Genomic DNA, 6,142 nt, shown 5'->3' on the forward strand with positions numbered 1-6,142 from the left:
GAAAATTTCAGACATACAAAAAAAAAAAAATCAAATTTGAATTTCAAATAGCTCAGATTTCTAACCATTCAGAAATACCAACATTCAAAGATCAAACATACCAAAAATCGTACATACATTCAGATTTATAACCATTCAGAAATACCAAAAATCAAACAAATAAAATAACTATAACTCATTAAAGTTGGGTTTGGTATGCATCACATTCATACTTGAAAATCATCTTTTATTATTCTTTAAAAGAAAAAAAACAGTTCAATCCAAATAACTTTTTTGCCTCTATTGATTCCTATGAACAAGGTTTTATAATAAAAAACTGTTTTGTGAAGCATGTCGAAATAAATCAGAATATGAATGAACTAAAAATTATTATTGTTCTCTTAGAACTATTAATAAAAGTTATTGCCTCTAACGTGTACGCCGCAAATGGTAGATGAGAATAAGAAAAATATCAATTTATATCCTAAGCTTTGGAGGTTGTATCAAATTTGGGACTTTAATTGATATAGCTCTTAAAATTTAAGGATATTAAATTGATATTGGTCTAAAAAAATATGTAAACGTTGTATAAAATTGATTAAATCTAAGTTTAAGATCTCTGAGTATAGATACACTTTATTTAATTATTTGTCACAAAAAAGTCGGAGTTCCTATTTGGAAGGGAATTAATGTTTGCATTAATTACGTAGGGTTTGTGACATGGATTGAATTAAAATAAGCTCAGATTAAACTCTACTTCCCAAAACCCAATTAAAACTGTGATTAACATTTAACTAAATTCCACTTCTCTTCCAATAACAAATCCCAATTAATTAATACTAATCTCTAATCTCTAATCTCTATAGTCCTTTTTAGTGATTCAAACATAAAAAAAGTCGGTGGAAGTCTAGTAACCCACCAAAGCATATGAGTAAGTGGACGTAATTTGATCTTAAAATTTCTCTAATGGGTCATTAATGAATCACAAAATGAAACAAAATCTACAAATAATGGAGCAGAAACCACCTTGTTTTTATTACTTTGAATACAATCAATACAATGAGAGACCAACAACAACAAAACAAGAATGTTCTAATACACTGAACCTAAATCAATAGGCAACATAATAATGAGTATAACAAAAAAGTGGGATTGCATATGGAATTTGACCAAATCTAATCATCTTCGGCTGACAGACCTTCATCTTCATCTCCATCTCCATGGATCCAAGGTTATTTGAAAAACCATACAAGAATCCATCACAAACCACTGAATCCATATCAAATCGATGCATCATCTCAAAATGCGCAGAAGCTGTGAGTAAACTATCGGATCCAGCGTTATGCTTCGATCCAAATCGTTTTTGATTAAGCAAATACCCTAGTCTTTGAAGCCCAAGTTCCCCATCTTCTAATCCTTCACAGAATCGAGCCATATGTTTTAAATCCCTCACAATTCCCAGCCCATTCACCACCACTGTCGCGAATTCCTCCATTGATTCTGGCAAGACGGTGATCAAACCCATCGCTTTGATCAGATACCCAATATCGTAGAGTCCATGGAAGGTGACCCATCTAAAAACGTTATGCTTTCGGATGATAGGTAGGAAATTTGCAGCGAATAATCTGATGGGCATTCCATCTTTCTTCAGTTTTTTGAAATCGATGCCGTTCTGTTCTAGAAACGAAACAGAAGAAGTGCCTTGAGCGTCGGCTTCCGAGTCGAAATCAGAGAAATTGAACTCCCATGTGCCGCCGATATGACCAGAATCATCACAAGCCGTTATACCCAATTGAATCAGTTTCGTTTGGTTGACATTGAATCGGAAGTCGTCGTAAATGGCTTCTTCAATCGAACCCCGTGGAGATTTTCTGATAAAACCAGGAAATTCTGTGTCGATAGACAGAATTGAGTGTAATCGAAGGCATTCATCAAATTTGGAGATTTCGGAATCGAAATTCGAAGCCCAAACTTGTCGAATCAAAGGTTCTCTTCTCGGACGTGCTCGATTTCTTCTACCCATTTGCAAATGTTCTTCGTGAAATCAAATCGGTATGAAATTGATGATGATATTTGTTTTCGAAAACTGAAACTTTTGGGTCTGATTGGGGGTTTTATAGAGTGTTTCATATATGGAAAAAAGATTTGGAAATCCTAATAGACGTAGGATTCCTTGGGTGATAAGGAAGTGCGATTTTGAATTTCCCGCCAAAAGAATAAGATTGTTTTCGATTCGGAAGAGGACATATTTGAATCCTAATAGAGGTAGTGTTTCACTATATCGTTCAAAATCTCGCTCTCTCTGCTCTCGCTCTCTCCGACATTCTCGCTGATCACTCTCTCCAGTTTGCGCGAGAAAGTGGGAGAGAGCGAGAGCAAAGTGAGCGAGAAAGTTGAAGAGAGCGAGAGCAGAGAGTGCGAGATTTTGAGCGAGAAAGTGAGAGAGAGCGAGAGGGGAGAGAGCGAGACCAGCGAGAAAATGGGAGAGAGCGAGAGTGAAGAGAGCGAGAGCAGCCCTTGCGCATCAGCAACGCCTTGTCCGGTGCTGCATTCGAACGTCACGCCCACGCGATCGAAGGGCCTCGCCTATGCATCGAACGACCGGGCAAGTATTTATGCGTTGAATTTTGCTGCGTTCTTGTAGATTATACATTGGAAACCCTAAATTGAATACAAACAAAGGTTGAAGACCCAAGGGCAAACGTCAACCAAAATCAAGTGTCTTCATAAGAAAAATTCTTAAGGGCTAAGGAAATTTGGTGGACGCATATGAAGAAAACACCTTAGGACAAGGTGATGCAAGCTTGCGTTGATAAGGGGAGAAATAAACATTTGGCCATGCAGCCAAGTAGGTGCTGTCAACACCACGAGAGATTTGAACGCCTATCAATAGAGCTTTGGGATTTCATTTTCAAATCACAAAATCATAAATTTCGTAGAGAAAGTAGAGGGCAGTGAGGGTTCAGAGGAATGTGTCAACTTTGGACGAGGAGATCTTCCAATCTACTCGTGAGTTTGGAGTTATTCCAAAGCCATCTGAAAGCTCTGGAAGTCTAGTTTTCAGAGTAGGGCTGCCGGAGGAAAAAGCTCAAAGGAACTGGGCTGGAGGTTGAGAAGAAAGCAGAAGGGTCAGACTGTCGGATCAGTCTGGGCCAGTCTTGAAGATTTTGAGATTCCGGCCAAACCACGATGAATTCTGAGCTAAAAGTTTAGGGTAAGATTCCTGAGACATTTTAGAATAAGTTTGTAGAAGGAAGTATTTCAAAATAAGGTTCAGAACTATGAGTAATCTAAGTTGTAAGTTGAATCTTGATTCTAGGGGTGAAAAGGAGCCCGAGGAGCTACTAGAGTGAGAGTAGAGAGAGCGAGATTTTGAGCTAGAATGTTGGAGAGAGCGAGAGTAGAGAGAGCTAGAGTAAGTTGGAGAGAGCGAGATTTTGAGCTCGAAAGTTGGAGAGAGCGAGAATGGAGAGAACTGGGAGAGAGCGAGATTGGAGAGAGTAATTTGAGCGAGAAAGTGGGAGAGAGCGCGATTTTGAGCGAGAAAGTTGAGAGAGAGCGAGATTGGAGAGAGCAGTTTGAACGAGAAAGATGGAGAGAGCGAGCTTTTGAGCGAGATGATGGAGAGAGCGAGAGTGGAGAGAGCGAGACTTTGAACGAGAAAGTGGGAGAGAGCGAGAGTGAAGAGAGCGAGACCAGCGAGACAATGGGAGAGAGCGAGAGCAGCCCTTGCGCATCAGCAACGCCTTGTCCGGTGCTGCATTCGAACGTCACGCCCACGCGATCGAAGGGCCTCGCCTATGCATCGAACGACTGGGCAAGTATTTATGCGTTGAATTTTGCTGCGTTCTTGTAGATTATACATTGGAAACCCTAAATTGAATACAAACAAAGGTTGAAGACGCAAGGGCAAACGTCAACCAAAATTAAGTGTCTTCATAAGAAAAATTCTTAAGGGCTAAGGAAGTTTGGTGGACGCATATGAAGAAAACACCTTAGGACAAGGTGATGCAAGCTTGCGTTGATAAGGGGAGAAATAAACATTTGGCCATGCAGCCAAGTAGGTGCTGTCAACACCACGAGAGATTTGAACGCCTATCAATAGAGCTTTGGGATTTCATTTTCAAATCACAAAATCATAAATTTCGTAGAGAAAGTAGAGGGCAGTGAGGGTTCAGAGGAATGTGTCAACTTTGGACGAGGAGATCTTCCAATCTACTCGTGAGTTTGGAGTTATTCCAAAGCCATCTGAAAGCTCTGGAAGTCTAGTTTTCAGAGTAGGGCTGCCGGAGGAAAAAGCTCAAAGGAACTGGGCTGGAGGTTGAGAAGAAAGCAGAAGGATCAGTCTGGGCCAGTCTTGAAGATTTTGAGATTCCGGCCAAACCACGATGAATTCTGAGCTAAAAGTTTAGGGTAAGATTCCTGAGACATTTTAGAATAAGTTTGTAGAAGGAAGTATTTCAAAATAAGGTTCAGAACTATGAGTAATCTAAGTTGTAAGTTGAATCTTGATTCTAGGGGTGAAAAGGAGCCCGAGGAGCTACTAGAGTGAAAAGTTCCTAAGAAATCGAGGTGAGTGGGTAAAATGTTTTTAAGCCTTTTTGGATTACAACATTTACAGAAAACATATTTTCGAAAATAATTCTCATGCCTACTAGTTTTATAAAGTGGTTTCCAAGCAAGTTTGAATTATGATTTGAATGCATGCATATTGTTGAAAAACTATTTACATATGTTGATTTTCTCCAGCATGTGTTATCATCTTTAAAGCCATGTTGTATATGTGTTATACTGTATATGCTTTAAAGAGAAAAGTTGTTTATAAATAGTTCTGGTAAAATGCGATGCCGAAGTATAAGGAGAAGGCATCCACCCAACTAGATACTGAAGTACAAGGAGAAGGTATCTGTTGGTATTGAAGTACGTTTGAGAAGGTACCAAGCCAACGGGATATTGAAGTACGTTGGAGAAGGTATCCTAGTAGCTCGATACTGAAGTACAAGGAGAATGTATCTAAGTAGTAGTACCTAATGTGGCCACAGGTGAATAAAGTTAGAGATTGAGCAAAAGGGTTCCCTCTGGACTAGTAGTTGGTGTTGGGATTATTTTACCAGTTATACAGTACTTTGATTTGAGAAATGATTTTACTGTTTTATGTTTAAAACAACTTTATATAATTTATGCTTGGAAAATATTTATGCTGCAAAAGTTTATATTTCAGATAAAACTATTTTCTGAAATTATGCATGAGAATTTACTATGTTTTCACGGTCACTCACTGGGCGTAAGCTTACCCCATTTTCAAATGTTTTGTCCCCAGGTAGTGGTCAAATCCTCTGAAGATAGCTCAGTATTTGCTCTACCACTAAAGGACCAAAAGACTTGTAACCGTTTGCTAGGTGGTTACAGTTAATATTGTACACATATTGCTATTGTTCATATAGGGACTAGGGTTTGTGGGTTTTGGGACTTGTAAATCTAGTATTGTAATGACTCTAAACATATTATGTTTCTAAGTTAATAAATTGTGGGCCTAAAGACATACCGTTGCATATGAATTGTATTTGGTATCAAAGTTATTCCGCAAGAATTTTTAGGCAGTAAGTGTCAGCCTAAGAGGGTGGTTGGGGCGGGGTGTGACACTTGGGTTGGGTTAGGTTCAAATAAATGAAATTTTCGTGGGTTTGGTTGGTTCATGGGTTCACCTAATATAATTGAAACCAACCAAAACCAATCCAAATTTATTATTAACTTTAATATATATATATTTTATTACTTATAACACAATTATTTGCACATATATTGATTTTAATTTTATTTAATTTCAATATTTTTTGAATAATTTATTTTTCAACAACTCTTAAAAGTAGTTTTTCGCACTTTAGAAAGAAAATTTGCACTATATAAATTGGAATTGAGTTGTTAATATTAATTCAATATATGAAAATAATTAAATTAGATTTTTACATATTTACGTTTTACTTCTTTTTAGAAAAAAAAAATTTAAATAAATGAACCAATTACCCCGAACCAACCAAACGCAAATATTTCATGGTTGGGTTGGGTTGGGTTTATTTTTTAATAAGGATTATTTGGTTTGAAAAAAATTACAATCCAAACAATTGGATTGGGTCTAAAAAGTCTTTCAACCCAACCCAACCCA

General features: G+C 37.6%; 1 long non-coding RNA gene and 1 pseudogene across 1 annotated transcript; one reads left to right on the forward strand and one right to left on the reverse strand.

The window, feature by feature from the left end:
• Nucleotides 1-1,090: 1,090 nt before the first annotated feature.
• Nucleotides 1,091-2,002, reverse strand: LOC120073607 (putative CCR4-associated factor 1 homolog 8 pseudogene; annotated as a pseudogene).
• A 1,317-nt stretch (nt 2,003-3,319) lies between these two features.
• On the forward strand, nt 3,320-5,520 carry LOC150033409 (uncharacterized). Its single transcript, XR_016524004.1, has 3 exons — nt 3,320-4,392; nt 4,498-4,551; nt 5,300-5,520. It is a non-coding gene; the product is annotated as an uncharacterized LOC150033409 (long non-coding RNA).
• Nucleotides 5,521-6,142: the final 622 nt, after the last annotated feature.

This window comes from Benincasa hispida, chromosome 10, assembly GCF_027475165.1.
Source record: "Benincasa hispida cultivar pf3 chromosome 10, pf3_genome.v1.1, whole genome shotgun sequence".
Classification (NCBI taxonomy): domain Eukaryota; kingdom Viridiplantae; phylum Streptophyta; class Magnoliopsida; order Cucurbitales; family Cucurbitaceae; genus Benincasa; species Benincasa hispida.